This window comes from Cnephaeus nilssonii (genome assembly GCF_951640355.1).
Source record: "Cnephaeus nilssonii genome assembly, chromosome: 16".
NCBI lineage: Eukaryota > Metazoa > Chordata > Mammalia > Chiroptera > Vespertilionidae > Cnephaeus > Cnephaeus nilssonii.
Genome location: NC_137087.1, coordinates 4473710 through 4494650, shown reverse-complemented (window position 1 = coordinate 4494650; position 20941 = coordinate 4473710). Strand labels below are relative to the sequence as shown.

At 40.4% G+C, this 20941-nt stretch overlaps 1 protein-coding gene across 15 annotated transcripts in view; it reads right to left on the bottom strand.

Annotated features, from left to right (window-relative positions):
- Positions 1 to 20941, bottom strand: part of SHLD2 (shieldin complex subunit 2) — a 134057-nt gene that overhangs the window by 111316 nt on the left and 1800 nt on the right. For 13 of the 15 annotated variants that reach the window (XM_079793097.1, XM_079793104.1, XM_079793102.1 and 10 more), the window contains exon 2: positions 6872 to 6980. The exons of 1 other annotated variant lie outside the window; for it this stretch is intronic. The gene's annotated coding sequence lies outside the window, so the exon portion shown is untranslated. Of the gene's footprint in view, positions 1 to 6871; positions 6981 to 10597; positions 11116 to 20941 lie in introns of those variants that run through there. One more of the 15 variants, XM_079793103.1, reaches the window with a different exon arrangement.

Here is a 20941-nt window from a genome sequence, read left to right as displayed (position 1 = left end):
ATGAAGATAGTGTAAGGAGCCTCTGGGACAACTTCAAGCATACCAACATCATTATTATGGGGGTGAGAAGAAGAGAGAGAGCAAGATATTGAAAACCTATTTGAAGAAATAATGACAGAAAACTTCCCCTACCTGGTGAAAGAAATAGACTTACAAGTCCAGGAAGCACAGAGAACCCCAAACAAAAGGAATCTAAAGGGGACCACACCAAGACACATCATAATTAAAATGCCAAGAGCAAAAGACAAAGAGAGAATATTAAAAGCAGCAAGAGAAAAACAGTTAGTCACCTACAAGGGAGTACCCATACGACTGTCAGCTGATTTCTCAACAGAAACTATGCAGGCCAGATGGGAGTGGCAAGAAATATTCAAAGTGATGAATAGCAAGAACCTACAACCAAGATTACTCTACCCAGCAAAGCTATCATTCAGAATTGAAGGTCAGATAAAGAGCTTCACAGATAACAAAAAGCTAAAGGAGTTCATCACCACCAAACCGGTATTATATTAAATGCTGAAAGGTATTCTTTAAGAAGAGGAGGAAGAAGAAAAAGGTAAAAGATAAAAATTATGAACAACAAATACATATCTATCAAGTGAATCTAAAAATCAAGTGAATAAAAAAATCTGATGAACAGAATAAACTGGTGAATATAATAGAATCAGGGGCATAGAAAGGGAGTGGACTGACAATTCTCGGGGGGGGGGGGGCGGGGTAAGGGATGGGGGTGCAGGAAGAGACTGGACAAAAATCGTACACCTATGGATGAGGACAGTGGTGGGGCTAAGGGCAGAGGGTGGGGTGGGAACCGGGTGGAGGGGAGCTATGGGGAGCAAAAAGAGGAACAATTGTAATAATCTAAACAATAAAGATTTATTAAATTAAAAAAAAAGAAAATTACTCCATAAGCAGTATTTCTCTTGAGTATTTTTTCTGCTTTGAAGTTCTATACCCCCAAAGAAACCAATTCTTTAGGATTTCATTTTATATAAATTTAAGAAGCCTGTATAAATATTTGTGTGAGTGAATGTAAGAGGCTGAATGAGGATGACGACTTGTGAGCAACAGAAGAGCCATGAGTAGTCTCAGCAGTAGTAAATAAATCATCTCCAAAGCACCTACTACATTAACAGAATATCTTCTACACAAGATTTTTAAGTGAGTTCTTTATGGGATATTTTGAAAATTATTTTTACATCCAAGAAAAACATAACCATAATTAATTAAACCTATTTTGAATGTTGATTCAAAAATGTTTTCCATAGAAATAACTATGCTCAATTTCTCTGCATTAGTGAACCATGTAAAAAAATATGAAACTCACTAAGGAAAAGCTAAGCCAGAATCTTAATATCGCTTTTAGAGACTTATTCTGATGTGAAAGTAAGCATCATTCACTGGAAGCATATTCCAAACATTGAGGAGAAGTGAATGGGTGGAGGAATAAGAGAGCATAAAAATTTGACACTATTTCTATGGTGTAGGTTTATGTTTTAATGTTTCCATTCTGAAAAGCAAATGAAATAAACTGAGACCTCCATATTGCTTGCCAAAAGAGCTGTCATGAGTACTAATATTCTCCACTTAACATGTTAGTGAACTTTTCTCTCATTTTTTCCAAGTATCTTAGCATTAAAAACTACATAGCATGATGAAGCTGCTTTGAAAAAACAGTTTGGCAGTTCCTCAAAAAGTTAGACATAAAGTTACCATATATCCCAGTAATTCCACCCCAGGTATATACCAAAGAGAACTAAAAATGTATGTCTACACAAAAATCTATACACAGATGTTCAGAGTAATATCATTCATAACAGCCAAAAAGTGGAAACCCAAATGTCCATTAATTAATGGATAAACAAAATGTGGTCTGTCCTACAATGAAATATTATCCAGCCATATACATCACAGCATAAATTTGGAAAACACACCAAGTGAAAGAAACCAGATACACAAAACAGTATGTTGTATGATCCCATTTATATGAGATACTTAGGATAGACAAATCCATAGAGAAATAAGCAGATAGTGGGTTCCATAGGATGGGGGAAAGAGGATATCGGGAGTAGCTACTTAATGAATATGAGGTTTACTTTGGAGGTGATGAAATGTTCTGGAACTAGATAATGGTGATAATTGCACAACATTGTGAATATACTAAATACCACAGAAACTTATGTTATCTGAGTTATAGTTTAATCAATAAACAAAACCCTACATAACAAAAAATAGATGTTAACACCTTATCAGAGAAAGTTAACTTGCAAGATAAATGCTGAGTATTTTGGTACCCCTTTAATAACCTACTGGTAATTTGATAAGGTCATTATAAACATTTAAAAAATTAAAACTTTTCTATAATTCCCAATGCCATCCTTAAGATTTCTATTTGTTAGGAATTATGAAACTCTTAGCACCAGCTTTTCAATGCAGGGTAGGAATAAATTTTACATAATATCTAAATAATTCAAGTGAGATTTTAAATGAGCAGGATATCTTATTAAATTTGGTCTACCAATACCATATCTTGAATTTTAGTATAGGACAGGAACATACTTATTCCTAATGAAAAAGATCAGCAAAATATTTAAAAAACAACACTTTTAGGTAGCAAAATTTAAGTGGTCTGCTTTAGTACTCATGAACCTATCTGACATTCTTTTTTTTTTAATTTTGATATTCAATAGAGAAAGGCAACATAAAAACAAAAGCTATGCCAAATGCTATAACAGCTCATTAATTTATTTTGCTTCAATTACAGTAGAAAATACAACTTCTGCTGAATCTGATTCTAAGCAAGGTCAAATTCAGTCACCTACATAATATGCCCAAAGTTCATCCACAATCTTCTCGTCTGCTCTTAATGGGATTTTGCGTAGAGTAGGCTCCCAATATACAGGAATTATGTAAATTATCAGATTAAATAATAGTTTCAACTTCCATTTTCTTTTTGCTTAGGGAGTCACTAAGAAAATGAAAAAAATCTCCATACTTTTTTTTTAAGTTTTATTTTTTGTTAATCCTCACCCGAGGATATTTTTCCATTGATTTTTAGAGAGAGTGGCAGGAAGAGGGAGGGACAGAGAGAGAGAAACATCAATGTGAGAGAGACACATTGATTGGTTGCCTCACACATGCATCCCAACCAGGGCCAGGGATCGAACCTGCAACCAAGGTACATGCCCTTGACTGGAATCAAACCCAGGACCTTTCAGTCTGCAGGCCAATGCTCTAACCACTGAGAACCCGCTAGTGCTCCAGACTTTGTTTTAAATGATTATTCATGCTTTGGTTATATATGCTAAGTACTGCCCATAAACCCCAAAAGCTGATTGCCATGCAAACTAAATAAACCTCCAGTAGTAAATGTGAAAATATAAGCAATTCTGTCCAACATGCATGATTTTGGACATATTGCTAGGTGGAGAAGACCACTTTGGAAAGTATATCTCACATGTTCTCGAGAATGACTTAAACCATTAAGCATTCTATGAAGCTTTTGAAGGTCTGTGGCATTTTAAATGACAACAGTAAAATTTCAAAAAGAACAGGAGAAGTCAGCACCAAAGCTAGTTTAGCATTAATAATAAGTGATCTAATAAATAGGTCTGTGTTTGCCCAGTCAGGTTTTGCTTATTATGTCAGTTGGAAAGCCGGAAGGAAACTGGTTTTAACTCCCATGAAACCTGTATCGGGACATCACTTATCAGCAATATAGCTGATATCAGCATAACACTAAAACTGTTCAAATTTAAAACTGATCTTTCTTCAAACTATTTTAATAATTCATTCACAGAACAGAATTGAGACAACCTCCTTAGGAAAAAAAAAAACACAAAAAAGGTAACAAATATTTATTGAGAGCTTTTTATGTGCCAGACACATGGATTTTTCCACTTAATTCTTATAGCTACCCTGCAAGATATTAACCTTGTCTTTTAGAAGAAGAAACTGAAGTTTTGAGAAATGAAGTAATTTTTTTCTAAGGTCACACACCTAATAAGAGGAGCCAAGGTTCAAACTCAGATGTCAACTATTGTAATGTTCCATAGCTGTCAATTTCATACCTTTTAAAGTAACTGGTGTTTTTTTAAAATTATGACAATATGAGAGCAGAGAAAGCAAAGTAAAATAGTGATTTGGATTATAAACTGTTTTTAGTACTGCATAAGTACTCTAGAGTGATATTAACCTTGTAAAACTTCCTGAGGTCATTGTGAAGAATATGAAGTGCTTTGAGGTCAAAATATTAGGCTTTCGAGTAGAAAAAAGTAACAAATAAGTAAATATAGCATTTAATATTATCAACAGAAAACCAGGGTAAAAGAAATTAGAAACGAGTTCTACTCTAAACAGTGGTTTTGAAGACTGCAGATCACTAGTGTAGGCTGGCCCAAAGCTGCATCTCCTGGAGAGAAGGCGTTTCCACAGTCAAATAAGTTTGGGAAATGCTGGTTTTAACACTAAACCAGTTTCATTATTGGTTACAAGCAGTACCAAGCTCTCGGGACCTTGTCTATCTGGGTTTGAATCCTGCTCCTTGCCCCCACTGGCCTAGCCATGTCACTGTAGCAGGCTGTTTGACCACTCTGACAATTGTAGAAGATAGCGTTGTACAGATTAGAAACATTAATACATGTGGGGCTGTTAGAACAGGGCCTTAAAAAGAGGAGTGCTCAATAAATGCTAAATTATATACTAACATCATTTCCCTGAGTCTATTAAGCTGATGAAAGTTGATGTTCCTAGTGAATTACCAAGGTGGATAAACGCAGTTTCCCAAACTTACAGATGGAACCCACTTTTTCAGACCATCCTTCAAGAAGGCTGGTTAATATCTTTTTTTTTTAATGTTCTTGGAAATAATAGAGAATTTCATTACTAAAATAAAACCTGTTTTTATTTTATTTTTTTAAATATATATTTTATTGATTTTTTTACAGAGAGGAAGGGAGAGGGATAGAGAGTTAGAAACATTGATGAGAGAGAAACCGATCTGCTGTCTCCTGCACACCCCCTACTGGGGATGTGCCTGCAACCAAGGTACATGCCCTTGTCCAGAATCGAACCTGGGACCCTTCAGTCCGAAGGCCGACGCTCTATCCACTGAGCCAAACCGGTTAAGGCAAAACCTGTTTTTAAAGAAACAAGGTTAGTGCTTCCCGATTGGCAAACACATGGAGGTGCTAGAAGTCGGGTGTCCGGAGAGGGCTGGGTAGCTTCCTGCCCCTTCCCTCAGACCTCCCCTATGCCTCTCTTCTATTTGGCTGTTCCGAGTTGTACCCTAAACCGGAAATGTCTCTTCACAGATTCCAACGCCTGGATTTGTTGTAGGCAGTTAGACAAGGGCAGAGAAAGGATGGACCAGGCACAGGTCACCAGGGTAGAAAGCCCCGGGTGCCTAACAATGGACAATCCACTGTAGAGTGGGACCTCGCCCCCAGGGAGACCTTTCCTCCCCTAGCAAATAGCAGGCACGAGATTTGGACCCCCTGACCTTTCCTCACTAGAAATGACATCTAGGCCTCAGTTGTATGTCAGCTCCAGGCCCAGACAAACAACAAAACCAGCCTCAGGACCAGCTGCATGGAATAAACGACTCCCTGCCCCATGCTGGCCAATCAATCAGTGGAGAGCACCACCCTAATGGACACACCTGGGAAGCTAATGAATATTCTATTGAGATCTCCCCCCTGGGACCTCCCTAAAATCTCCACCCTTAAAACCCTTAGGGACAGAGGGCCCAGGGCCTCTCCCTCCAGGGAGTGTGCTGCCTTTCCCTTCCTCCTCCCCCTCCCCCAGGCGTGTTACCAGTAGCTTCCTCGCCCCCAAGCACCAAGGCCCTTCCTTTACCTCTGTAACTTACTTCCTGAGCCCATTTCATTTCTTCCACAGATTACTTTTTCCACCTCTGCACCTGCCCAATAAATGTTCCCTGACAGTTTGGGTCTTGCTCTCAATTCTTTCTGAGCCAAATCCCAAGTACCGAGGCTGCTGAACAGATTCAGCGCCTGGAACCTGTACATGTAGTGGAAAGGAAGATCACTTTATTTGCCATTCTTATAGATCTCAGTGGCTTCAAGTGGTTGTCTGCCTAATCAGAGCAGTTATTCCATTATCCAAGATACTGTGTGGAACCTAGTCCAGCTCAGAATCAACTGAACAAGGACAAGAACATTTTCCATGATCAAAATATGGCCATCCCTCTACGACTCACTCACATCCGCTGTACAGACTTGAAATCAATATTCAAACGATGGTGTTTTATTGTGCCCATTGTGATATTATAGTCATTACTGAAAGTGCCAATTTGCTGCCCTCCCATTTAGAATTTTTTCTAAGCAATACATGTCAGGATTTTCAGAAGTGCTTATACCCTTCCACTGATCACTTCCACCCCACCCCTGCCTTCCTCCTCACCCAGGGCTAAGGCTTGCCAAAGGACAACACAGGGTTCTTCACGGCATGCTGAGCAAAGGCCACGACTGCTAAACATTGCTAAGTGAACCTGTACACAATGAAGTCATCTAGCTTTGTGCTCAAGCCAGAATCTCAATCTGTCAGCACAAATACATTTTCCCACAAATTAATAAAAATGTGTTAACATAAAAACATTCAAACCTGTAAAGAATTTTTGTGAGTTTATTTGAGCCAAACTGTCGACAATTGCAGGGAAGCAAAATCTCAATGTATTGGGGTAACGCTCCAGAGAATGGCGGTTTTTCATTTATTTTTATACATTTCAATCAAAGGGGGAGACGTAGGTAGGTTAAGGAAATCTACTGGTAATAGATTAGAGAGGTGGGAGAAAGCAAAGGGGAGGGGGGACCTCTGGGATTGGATAAAAAGTAAAATGATAGACACATACCTGGGTGGGTGCAGGATAGTTAACAGTCAACAATTAACATGACAACAATAACAATGAAGGAATTTATGGTCTCCTGGAGCCCAGAGCATTTGGTTGTGGCCTGAGGGGTCTGGAAAAAAAGGGAAGTTACAAGTTACCCAGACATTTCAAGGATATGTTATTATAGATGCAAAAAGACGATAGGCTGGTTCAATTAAGGTAAAGGTTGACCTTGTCAGTGCAATGAACCCTAGGATGTAACTACCCACCACATCTGCTTTTATTTTATCTTTATTTTTTTTAATATACATTTTTATTAATTTTAGAGAGGAAGGAAGAGAGAGAGAGAAACATCAATGATGAGAGAGAATCATCGATCAGCTGCCTCCTCTCCGCTCCCCACTGGGGATCGAGCCCACAACCTGGGCATGTGCCCTTGAACGGAATCAAACCTGGGACCCTTTAGTCCACAGGCTGACCCTCAATCCAATGAGCCAAACCGGCTAGGGCCCCACCATAACTGCTTTGAGTTAAAGTTTAATTTCAGACCATCCTTTGTGGTTACTTTAGGTCTCTGAATTTGCAAGACTGCCATGCAGGCCTTCCCTGAGCTTGTCAGGTTAGCAAGTGGCCCCTTTCATCCACAAATTAATAAAAATTTTGAAATCAGCCAAAACCACCACGTTCTTCATCATCACTGCAACCATCCAAAATGTAAGCCCCTCCAATAATTCATTAAGCCTCTCCAATTAGTCCCTTTTTCCTGCTGCACTCTGATCATTTCTCCTCGAAAATCACACATCCTTCAATAGCTATACTTCCTGATAACCCTTTAGATTTCCACTGTAAAAAATACCCTAAAACCTGAACCAACTTAAATAACATTCCAGCAATCTTCTTGCCTAAACCAGTGGCCAGCAAACTCATTAGTCAACAGAGCCAAATATCAACAGTTCAACGACTGAAATTTCTTTCGAGAGCCAAATTTTTTAAACTTAAACTTCTTCTAACGCCACTTCTTCAAAATAGACTCGCCCAGGCCGTGGTATTTTGTGGAAGAGCCACATTCAAGGGGCCAAAGAGCCGCAAGTGGCCACCAGCCACAGTTTGCCGACCACAGGCCTAAACTAAAACATGAGTGCAAGCTATTGAAGGCATTCCTTGTTCACAATCACAGTTCTTTTTTTTTTTTTAACCTCCAATGTGCTCAGCAATGTCCAAGTATGATGGTGCTCATTTTATTAAACAAACTAGGGGCCCAATGCACGAATTCATGCACCTTGAAAGGAACTGTGGGCCACGAGACTACAGTGGGCACAGGGGCGGGTCTCAGCCCATCCTCCATACCTTCACCTGGCCCCTCCTGCCGTGGCCCCCAGTCCCGTCTGCCGGCAGCCCCGCTCCTGCTGCCACTGCTCCCACGCGCTGATGGTGACGGCCCCGTTCACACCCGCTGACGGTGAGGAGCAATTGGGGGCTGCGCCAGCAGCAGGTGTGAGCGGGGCTGGTACTGTCAGCAGGTGTGGACACGGCTGCTGTCCCGATTGCCACTCAGGAGCAGAGAGAGGTAGAGAAGCCGTCAGGGGCACTGGGGCCAGCAGCCGCCACTTGCACCTGCTGATTGGGGCTTGCACCAGGTGTTGGCAGCGGGTGAGAGTGGTGGCTCCGGCACTGGCAGCAGATGCGAGCAGGGCCAGTGCCAGCAGCAGATGTGAGCGCCAGGCAGGACCGCAGCACTTGGGAGCAAAGAATTTTCAGTAACCACCAGAGGCTCGCCCCTATGACAGCAACCGGCACCCCGCCATGGCCTGCTCCACCATCCCACTGCAGCCAACGCCCGCCATGTTCTGCATGCGCCCCTTGGTGGTCAGCGCATGTCATAGCAACCTGTTGTTCGGTTGTTCAGTTGTTTCGCCGTTCAGTCTATTTGCATATTAGCCTTTTATTATATAGGATTATATAGGATGTGTGGGCCATTGACTGGAGGCATTTTTTTAATATATATTTTTATTGATTTCAGAGAGGAAGGGAGATGGAGAGCAAGATAGAAACATCAATGATGAGAGAGAACCATTGATCGGCTGCCTCCTGCACGCCCCCTACTGGGGTTCGAGCCTGCAACCCGGGCATGTGCCCTTGACCGGAATCGAACCCATGACTCTTCAGTCTGCAGGCCAGCACTCTATCCACTGAGCCAAACTGGCTAGGGCACAATCACAGTTCTTTACCCGTAAATAAAAGTACCTCTTTTGAGATTTATGTCATCTTTTGCTACCTCTCTCTCCTTGTTATTGTCATCTTGGTCACTCTCCCACATTCACTAAAGACTTTGGAACCTGGTTCCATTCTGAGCAACTCACTTCCTGTGTAGCTGACTCTTGTAACACCCTAGCTTTACAGTTCCCTTATCTCAACTCCAATAACCTTCACTTTCTCTCCACTTCAGAAACCCATCTGACAGCCAGATCTTGCATTCAGTCTTAACCGGCAACCATTCTCCCATTTAATCTTAAATTTCAATATCCATCTTGACCACTTCACATTCCAGTAGCTACTTTCTGGTTTCATTTGCTCCCTATTCAGCCTAGACTCAATGGGCCAGCACCTCACTCACTCACTGCTGGAATCTCTTCTTGGTGTTAATCCTCACCTGAGGATATTCTTCCATTGCTTTTAGATAGAGTGCAAGGGAGGGATAGGGGAGAGAGAGAGAGAGAAACATCAATGTGAGAGAGACACATCAAGCAGCTGCCTCCCCCATACACCCTACCTGAAATTGCAACCCAGAACGCACCCTTGACCAAGAATCGAACCTTCAAGCCTGCTGGTGTGCTGGCCGATACTCCAACAACAATTTACATTCAACATTATTTTGTATTAGTTTCAGATATACAGGGTAGTGGTTAGACAATCATATACTTTACAAAGTGTTCCCCTGATAAATCTAGTGCCCACCTGGCACCAAGCATCCAAATTAATGTCTTAGTGTTGATAAGCATGTCATGGCTATGTAAAAGGTTAACATTAGAGAAAGGTGGGTAAGCTAACTCTTTGCAGTATCTTTGCAACTCTTGAGTAAATCTAAATTATCTCTAGAGAAAAATTATTTCAAAGCAAATTATTATAAATAAAACTATCTCAAAAGAGAAAAAAAACAATTTTAAAAAGAGGAAAATTGAATGTACTTATTAATTTTTTCCCAATTATTGGTACCTTAATTATATAATGGAGTGCTTTTATGATCCTAGATACACATTTTATTTTATTTTATTTTTTAAAATATATTCTATTGATTTTTTACAGAGAGGAAGGGAGAGGGATAGAGAGTTAGAAACATCGATGAGAGAGAAACATCGATCAGCTGCATCCTGCACACTTCCCACTGGGGATGTGCCCACAACCAAGGTACGTGCCCTTGACCGGAATCGAACCTGGGACCTTTCAGTCCGCAGGCCGACGCTCTATCCACTGAGCCAAACCGGTTTCGGCTAGATACACATTTTAAAGCATATTTTTTTATTTTTCAGAATTTTCAGGTTTTATCCTTTTTTAAATTCTAATACATTTTTTGCCAGTTATTACTGCTTTAACTGATTACTGTAGAGAAAAAAAAATGTTCCATAATGAAAACCAATATGAAAGGATAGTGATAAAAAAAATAGAATAGCCGAAACCGGTTTGGCTCAGTGGATAGACCTTTCAGTCCCAGGAATCGTCCCAGGTTCGATTCCGGTCAAGGGCACATACCTTGGTTGTGGGCACATCCCAGTAGGGGGCGTGCAGGATGCAGCTGGTCGATGTTTCTCTCTCATCGGTATTTCTAACTCTCTATCTCTCTCCCTTCCTCTCTGTAAAAAATCAATAAAATATATATTTTTAAAAAATAGAATAGATGGGGTTGCGGGGGGGGGGGGGGGACGGGACAATGGGGAGATATGGACACATGTAATACCTTAATCAATTAGAAAAAGTTGGGGGGAAAAAGTAACCATTATAGAATAGAAATAAAATGAATCTATAGGAATAGGCTAGAATAAAATCTACATATCCCACCAATACCATATCTGAGTTCAGACAGACAGCAAGAGTGAGTCAGTGAGGAATGCCGACAGCTGAAAGATGCAGTTATTGTGGACTTATGGGGCACTCTTTCTGTTAGTCTCATTTATACACTTACATTTCTCTTGCAAAAATGTTAAAATAAATGAAAACCATAAGAGGCAAGGACCTGGAATTTCCCAGGGCTTGGATATTTGTTTTTTCCACTTAAACTTTTTCTAATTAATTTAAAACTATTTGTGATTGCTTCTCTAATGTAGTTGGGCTCACTTTTTAGTATTTATATTTTAAAAGAGGCAAGAAAGAATATGAAATTACAGAAGATAGTGAAAGTCTGTAATTCATTAAAATAGACAAAAATATACCAGGTAATGGAGAAATAAATAGTACTTGCTTTAATTTGAGCCTTTCATCACAAACTTCTTTATTTCTGAGTTCCTGATACTTATTCTATCTCTGTATTAGCACTTTCCCACTGCCATATTGCTGTTCAGACACTTCATCCATTCTTTAAAAAATATCTAACCAGAATTTTCACTGTTGATGCTGGCAGGTATCAAATTCTGAATCTAAGATGGAATTCCTTTGTGTTTCATTGTTTATAGATGTTCTTCCGAGAAAGCAATCATAATGATTCCACATTTGATGTGGAAACTATGGGGACAATAACTAAGTACAGGATGCCTTGATACCCGTTACATGTACCTTCAAAATAGACTGACCCCACGCTGTACTTCTCATAGTTGTTGCCATACCAGGGTCTAATGAGACTGTCATTTTTGCCCTTAGCACACAGACAAGAACTCCTAATTTCAGTATAAAGACCAGATTAGTCAGTCCCCTTGTGAATTTAAGCCACTTGCACAATGAGAATAAGTCCCTGATGGCAGCGTCACCTGAAAATTTGCTGAAATCATTTGAACATCTGACATTTCATTATAACTCCCGGGTTTTCCACAGTAGGTTGAGAACAGGTTTCTATTCTGTTGACTTGTCTGGCAAGAGTAAACATCACAGACTGGAGTTACTACCTTACAAACTGTCAATGGTAAAAAAACTGTTAAAAAAATAAGCATAATATTAAACTGTCATCACTATATAAAACTTCAAAGGGAACTAGACTGCAAATTTCTCAATATAGAGAACATGATTGTTTTCAAAGGGAATTAGAATCTGCAGATTTCTCAAGGGGCTGAACATGAAACCCAAGCATCATAATTTCCAGTGTCGTATTTAACAATATTTCATCCCTATTAAGCTTTGTATCCTAAGGAAATATATTATCACAATAAGATAACACAGAGGGGTCAGTAATTTTCTGTGGCAAATAGGGTAAATACTGTTGAGTGCCAACTTAGCAATTATTTCTTCCACTCCTTTTTCTTTGCTGGCAGAAGCTGCCTGCACTTTAGAAGCTAAGAGTGCCAGGAAGTCCTCCTTCTAGCCTCCCTCAGAGCAAGGGCATGGGCACTGACCATTCATTCCTACCTACTGGGGCCTAAGAGAGCTGAAGCTGACAGGCAGGCCTTTGGAAAATGTTCCCTTCACCAACGAAGAGATCTGAGAGGAAACTGCTGTTCTTCTACATAGTACTTGGTTGTGTCTGCATAACCACTATGGAACTGGTGCGGCAATTTTACATGAGGACAGATAATCACCTCTTGCTGAATTTAACACAAAGAAAGGCACTTGGGTCCCGAACGTATCACTGAGTCCTGTACCAACAACGGAATAAATAGCCTTGCCTACGGAATTCTTGTAAGATAATAGCTATCTTGGTTAGTTTATGGCTTTAGTGTAAGCCATTTTTGTATGCATATTATTACCTGAGGGCCAAAGTATCCTAAGTAATATAGCTAGCAAATATCTGTTCACTGCATGCGACCTAGATTAGGAAGTTAAACCACTGTTACTTTAATTGACTCCAGCCATTACTGCTTCATTCATGTTTTTCTTTTCCTTTCACTAAGAAGCGAACCCAATGTAATTATATTCATATCTATGCTCCACAATAAAATCTGTTTCTTCCACAACTCTTCCACAATGGTCAATGGAAGGGTACTTTTCGCTTCTCCAGTATATTTTCCAGTTACATCTATTTTTAACAGCATCACAGAAGTGTCCCAATTTGTACCCAAACTGTCTTACTATACAAACTCCAATCCCATATTGAAATCACAACTGATATAAAATTTCCAAAGAGAAAGTGCTAATGATATCTAAGAGTTGCTTTTATAGAGGGTCAGTCACATTGACCAATAAATGGAGCTGAATGGTAAGGCATTCTGAACGATGAATAAGTGAATATGATATTCTTTTTACACAGAAGGAAAACAAAAAATTTAACCTCAACTAAAAAAAAACAAAACAAAACAAAAAAAAAGACAGAGTTATGAGTTGCATACAGGTGATTTCAGAATCCTGAGTACAGTTAATTTTTAAGAGACCTCACATATTTCTTGCATGCTATGCTTCAAGGAATAAAGGTCCTACTATTTTCATATTTACTCACAACATGAAAAGAGCCCTTAGCAAGTTGATCAAACCTTCGTTGAATATTATTCAGCAGTGCAGCAAAATGAAAACTTAACCAAACTAGACAAGCACATATAGTTGACATTTGATTTATTAGGAAAAAAGGGAAAAAAAGACTACAAACCCTGAAATTTTCAGATCCTTTCCTTTGATATATTTCTCTTTTTCTAACTTTTTAAAAACATAATTTTAGAGAGAGAGGAAGGGAGAGAAATAGAGAGACAGAGAGAGAAACATCAATGTAAGAGAAACATCCATCAGTTGCCTCCCCTATGCGCACCCTGACCAGGGATGAAACCTGCAGCCTATGCATGTGCCCTGATCCGGAACTGAACCCATGACCCTCCAGGGCATAGGCCTACTCTCCAACCAAATGAGCCACACTGGCAAGGATGACATACTTTTCTTGCTTATTACAAAAATATGATCACTAAAGGGGGAAAAAATTAAAATTATAAATTTTTCTACAACCAATTAGAAACACAAAAGCAAATATTAGAAAAACTTTTCCTGAAAAATATGGCACAAAGATTCAAAAAAAAATCCACAATGCACCAAAATTACCAATACTTAAAAAAAACAGAAGTGATAATCATTTTCAACCAAATTGCTGTTTAAGCTAAACTATTGTGACGATCAAACTGCTTTTAAGTACAGTATATGCTACTCTATATTTTCAAACCCTGGTCGCATTTATCTTCAGGCATTTGCATGTGGTATTCAGTAGGACAGGGTACTCCTCTCTCCCCATACTCATCTGGCTGGTATATGAAGTACTGACAAGCACTTGTGAACTAAAACCTATTAAACTTAGTAACATAGGGACCTGATTTTAGTTTCTTATTTTAAAAGCTCTATTTAAAAAGTTAAATATTTTATTTGTGATATCATTTAGTTTCATTCTATCATTTTTAATATGTAGATGAGTAACAATTTTTGCCAAATATTTTTGCCACTCTATAAGAAAACAAAATGCTGACGACTATTAAACTCTATGCTCAAATTCACTACTCATACTTAAAAAGGTAAAGTAGTTCTGAGATGGCCCTAGCTGGTTTGGCTAGTGGATAGAGCATTGGCCTGCAGACTGAAGGGTCCTGGGTTCGATTCTGGTCAAGGGCACATGCCCAGGTGGCAGATTTGATCCCCAGTGGGGGGCATTCAGGAGGTAGCCAATCAATGATTCTCTCTCATAATTGATGTTTCTATCTCTCTCTCCCTCTCCCTTCCTCTCTGAAATCAATAGTATTTTTTTTAAATAAAGCTGATGATTATTCTATTTTTAAAAATAGTCCTGAAATGAAAGAGTTTGAAAACTGAAGTTCTATGTAGTAATAGGTTATTCACTTCAGTACCTCTGTAACTTCAAGATACTGGAACCAACATACGTATTCATTAGCAAAAATAATTTTGGCATATCCATATAATGAAATTCTATGCAACAGTAAAAGATAATGAGGAGCAATTAGGCAATAAAATAAAACAGGTCCAGATTGGAAAGGGAGAAGGTAAACTATCTCTATTATAGTCTGAAACAACAAAACATTGCTGAAAACTTAAAAGACCGAAATAAGTAAAAAGACATCTCATGTTCATGAATCAGAAGATGTAATATTGTTAAAATGGCACTACTTTTCAAGTTAATCTATAGATTTAACATAATCCCAATAAAAATTCCAGCCAGACTTTTTGCAGAAATTAACCACCTAATCCTAAAATTTCTATTAAAACTTAAGGGACTCAGAAAAACCAAACAATCTTAAAAAAGACCAAAGTTGGAGGATTCCAACTTTCCAATTTCAAAACTTACTGTAAAGTTACAATAATCAAGACAATGTGGTACTAGCATAAGGATAGATATACGGCACAAGTGGAAAAGAAATGAGGAGTCCAGAAACCCTCACATTTAGATCAATTGATTTTTGATAGTACAAAGGCAATTCAGTGGGAAAGAAATAGTCTTCCAAACAAATGGCACTGGAACAAATGAATAGCCACATGAGAAAGAATGAAATGGAACCCTTTACTCAACATATAAAAATAAACTCAAAATGAATCAAAGGCCTACATGTAAAAGCTAAAACTGCCGGGGTGTTTCTCAGCATCTAGAAGAGTTCAAGAAATCTCGAAAAGGGGCTGCACGTAAATGAATCAAGACTAGACATGAAATATAATTTGGAAGGCATATTGAAGGGCCAGACAGAAACTTAGTTCTAGTAGTTAAGTTCCCTGAATCTCTGGACCCCTAGCTTTTTATTAACACAGATTACCCTAAAGCAAAGCAGATAAACATATCAAAGGCAAGGTTTGGTATACAGTAGGCATTGTCAGGTTGGAGGAACTGCCCTCAGCTGTTCCAGTAGCAGGCAATAATATATGCAGATTTTCAGGTTTGGGGAAATACTCAGTTATTCCAGTAGGCAATAATATGTTTTTGCTGAAAATAGAAGCCCATCAACCTTTTGAGGACTTCTTGCATTTATTATGACATGCTGGAATTAGCTTCCAGCATAAAACTATAAAACTAACTCTTAGAGAAAAAAAGGTGTAAATCTTCATGCCTGCAATCAATGACTTCTTAGACATGACTCTAAAAGCGTAAACAACAAAAGAAAATATTTATAAATTGGACTTCATCAAAAGTTAAAACTTCTGTTGCAAACGACACCATCAGAAAAGTTAAAACACTTGCAAATCTGATAAGGAATTTACATCTAGACTATAGATAGAACTCTTACAACTCAACAATAAAAAGACAAATAATCTAATTTAAAAATGGGGGGAAAAGGTGAATAGACATTCTCAAAAAAGATACACATGGCCAATGTATACTAATTAAAGGGGAATATGCTAACTAGACCGGAAGACCTTCCGGACAAAAGCCATGGTGGCAGGACCAAGGCAGAGGTGGTTAGGGGTGATCAGGCCAGGAGGGGAGGGCAGTTGGGGGCGAGCAGGCCGGCAGGCAGAGTGGTTAGGGGCAATCAGGCAGGCAGGCAGGTGAGCAGTTAGGAGCCAGCGGTCCCAGATTGTGAGATTGGGCCTAAACCGGCAGTCAGACATCCCCCAGGGGGTCCCAGATTGGAGAGGGTGCAGGCCGGGCTGAGGGACATCTCCCCCCCGCCCCGCCCCATGCACGAATTTCATGCACCGGGCCACTAGTAAGTAAATAAAGGTACAGGCTGGTCCCTGACATAAAGCCACTCATGATCGATCATTCAGGAGCCCTAGCCGGTTTGGCTCAGTGGATAGAACACCGGCCTGAGGATTGAAGGGTCCTGGGTTCGATTCTGGTCAAGGGCACATGCTCAGGTTGTGGGCTCAGTCCCCAGTAGGAGGCGTGCAGGAGGCAGCCAATCAATGATTCTCTCTCATCATTGATGTTTCTCTCTCTCCCTCCCTCTCTCTCTGCTTCTCTGAAATCAATAAAAAATATATATATTTTAAAAATAATCATTCAGGAAATGCACATCTAAACCAAAATGAGCTACAATTTCATATCAGATAATAATGGTTTGAGGAGGATGTGGTGAAATTGGAAGCCTCATACAATGCTGGTAAGAATGAAAATGGTGCTGCAGCTGCTGTGGAAAACAGTGTGGCAGTACCTCAAAAGGTTAAACACAGCCGAAACCGGTTTGGCTCAGTGCATAGAGCGTCGGCCTGCGGACTCAAGGGTCCCGGGTTCGATTCCGGTCAAGGGCATGTACCTTGGTTGCGGGCACATCCCCAGTAGGGGGTGTGCAAGAGGCAGCTGATCGATGTTTCTCTCTCATCGATGTTTCTGACTCTCTATCCCTCTCTCTTCCTCTCTGTAAAAAATCAATAAAATATATTAAAAAAAAAAAAAAAAAAAGGTTAAACACAGGCTAGCATATGACCCAGCAATTCCCACTCTGAGGTATATACCCAAGAGAATTTACAACATCTGTCTAAATAAAAACTTGTACAAGCATGTTCATAATAGCATTATTCAAATAGCAAAAAAGTGAAAATAACACCAATGTCCATCAGTGACAGATTAAAATATGTGATACAGCCATACAATGAATACTCCTCAGCCATAAAAAGAAATGAAATACTGACACATGCTATAAGTGGGTGAATTTTTAAAATATTATGCCACCCGGCCAATGTGGCTCAGGTGGTTGGACGTTGTCCCATGCAACAAAAGGTTGCCAGTTTGATTCCTGGTTGGGGCCTGGATCCCTACTAAGGGTATGCAGGGGGCAGTCTATCAGTGTTTCTCTCTCTCTCTCTCTCTCTCTCTCTCAAAAAAAAAAAAAAAATCAACAAAAACATATTTTTGAAAACAACATGATGCTGAGTGAAAGAAACCAGTCACAAAGGACCACATATTGTATGATTCCATTTAAATGAAATGTCCAAACACAGACAAACCTCAAGAGAAAGTAGAAAATATGTAATAACTTTTCAAATTAAATCACTTTAAAAACAACTACATTGTTCATGTACTTATGTTATGTTTTTCTTCATACTAAAACTCTTTTTCTAAAATATTTTAAAAAGCACTTGGAAGCACAAAAGCATGCTGAGAAGAAAAGACCCAGAATTTTAACATAGCTAAGGAAAACTCATAAACCACAAAGGCAGGAAATTTGTTTGTTGGATACTAACAAATGACCAAAATTCCCTTCAATTCTGGCTTCCTTTTGAATTGGAAATTACTAACAATAATTAATTTTTAATTTGCAAAATATCTGTGTATTTTATAAAGGCAATCACCAACGTAAAGCTGAAACGCACTGGACTTCACATCATAGTAAACCAGGCGTCCTCAAACTACGGCCCGCGGGCCACATGCAGGTGTTTTTGCCATTTTGTTTTTTTACTTCAAAATAAGGTATGTGCAGTGTGCATAGGAATTTGTTCATAGTTTTTTTTTTTAAAACTATAGTCCGGCCCTTCAATGGTCTGAGGGACAGTGAACTGGCCCCATGTTTAAAAAGTTTGAGGACCCCTGTTAAGTAAACAATTTTAAACTAAATGCAACCACTTAAAATATCAGATGGATGGGCTTGAGTCAAACATAGCCTGCTATTTACCAACTAGGTGATCATCTATTTACTTGGTCTCTGAGTTTCCGCCCCCTTTCTGTTACATCAGGAATTAGAATACTACCAACTTGAGGGTGAAGAGAAACACTCCAATTACAAAATGGGGACAGGAGATTATTTCTCTCTTTTTTTTTAAACCTATCTGTACTGCTTGAAATTTTTTACATGTATACAATTTAAAAACATAATGAAGATTTTAAAAATAAAAACTTTGTAGGGTTCTTGTGGAGCCATTTTGTAAGATATCTACACATAGAAAACTCCCAATCCTCTCTAATAAAATGGTAATATGCAAATTAACCATCACTCCGCTACATAAGCCACACCCACCAGCCAAGCCACGCCCACAGCCAATCAGGGTGAGTATGCAAATTAACCCCAATCCAAGATGGCTACAGCCACAGAGAGCAAGGTTTCCCAGGTAACAGAGGAAGCCAAGCTTTCCATAGCCGTTGCAGGCCTAAGCCTCCACTCAAGCTACAAAGTTTCAATTATAGAAGGTAAACAAATTCAAACAAATGGCGGCAGAATGGAGCTTGAGAGAGCAGGCCAGGGTTGCCAGCAGCAACAGGGGAAGCAAAGCTTTCCACACACCCTGGCCAGGCTCACCTGCTTAAGGCTACAAAGTTTCAATTGTAGAAGGTGAATTAACTGCCACAGAAATGGCTGCCGCTGCCCTAGAAGGAGCAGCAGGCTTGGCTCCACTCCAGGCTACAAAGTTTCAATTGTAGAAGGAAAATAAATTCCAGATACCAGGGCCTCCCCTTGGGTTGCCAGGGGGCGTGGCCGGCCTGCAAACCACCACAGGCCCCTCGCTCAGGCCGCCCCACACCCCAAGGGAACCCCACCCTGATCCGGGACACCCTTCAGGGCAAACCAGCTGGCCCCCACCCGTGCACCAGGCCTCTATCCTATCTAATTAAAGAGTAATATACAGATTGATCATCACTGCAACACACAATATAGCTGCCCCCATGTGGTCAAAGATCCTGCCCCCATGTGGACACAAGATGGCCACCACAAGATGGCCAGCAGGAGAGGGCAGTTGGGAGGCACCCGGCCTGCAAGGGAGGGCAGTTGAGAGGGACCAGGCTTGCAAGAGAGGGCAGTTGGAGGTGATCAACCCTGCAGGAGAGGGCAGTTAGGGGTGATCAGGCTGGCAGAGGAGGGAAGTTGGGGGCAAACAGGCTGGCAGGGGAGCAGTTAAGCATCAACCAGGCTGGCAGCAGAGTGGTTAGGGGGTGATCAGGCTGGCAGGCAGAAGCGGTTAGGGGCAATCAGGAAGGCAGGCAGGCAGGCAAGCAGTTGGGAGCCAGCAGTCCTGGATTGTGAGAGGGATCCCAGATTGGAGAGGGTACAGGCTGGGCTGAGGGACAACCCCCCGCTGTGCACGAATTTTGTGCACCGGGCTTCTAGTTATGAATAATTTCCTCACTCCTTCCATAGCCCTTTTGTTACTGGAAAGAGGACCTGGCCCTTCATGGGTCTGCCTAGGGCTGGCTGTAGTGTGTGGGTTCTTGACTTTGTGCAAGAAAGATTTCACAATACGAGTCCAGGTGATTTTTAGAGGATGTTTATTAAAGCTGGGGATTTGATTCCTGGTCAGGGCACACGCCCAGGTAGCTGGCTCAGTCCCCAGCAGGAGACATGAAGAAGGCAGCTAATCAATGATGTTTCTCTCTCAATCACGTTTCTCTCTCTCCCTCTCCTTTCCTCTCTCTAAAATCAATAAAAACATGTATTAAAAAATAAATCAATCTGGGGACAGTGAAACAAAGAAGGGCTAGGGGAATGAACAGGCTGGGCTGCTCTGGCTAAGAAGTCACAGAAAGGGGGGCCTTGGGGACAGTGTCAGGGTGTGGCCGGGGAGGAGCTGCTGCTGCCCATTGCTCCCTGGTTGCAAGCCTCAGGCGTTTCCTTGGAGTAGGAGATGCAGGCCTGTGGGGGAGAAAAGGGAGAGGAAGGGGTGCAGGCGTATTCCTGGGAGAGCAGGCTCTGTGTCCTTCCTTTTGAGGGGTTTTAAAAGCTGGGCATTTAGGGGAGGTCTTAAGGGAGGATCTCAATAGAATCTTCATCAGCTTTATGCTGAAATGACAAAATGAGATTTATTCCCTTAACTTCCTCTGTCCTTGGGTGTAGTTGGCACAAATGGCACTAATTGCATTTCTGCTATCTGTCTCCATGATTTATCCTCTGCTTGGGGATAAGTACAAACCATTTACTCTTACTCGTCTTTTGTTTAGGGAAGATAGAACTTATTAGAGGGCTGCAAACTGCTGTATAACGTTTTTCTATCCCACTTGCCAAGGAATTATCGTAGCTTCTTACTATCCTGCCACACTTCCACCATGTTGAATTCAGGTGATTAAGACTTGGAGGAAGCAAAGTTAAACATTTATTTTTCTGAAGGTTATCAAGA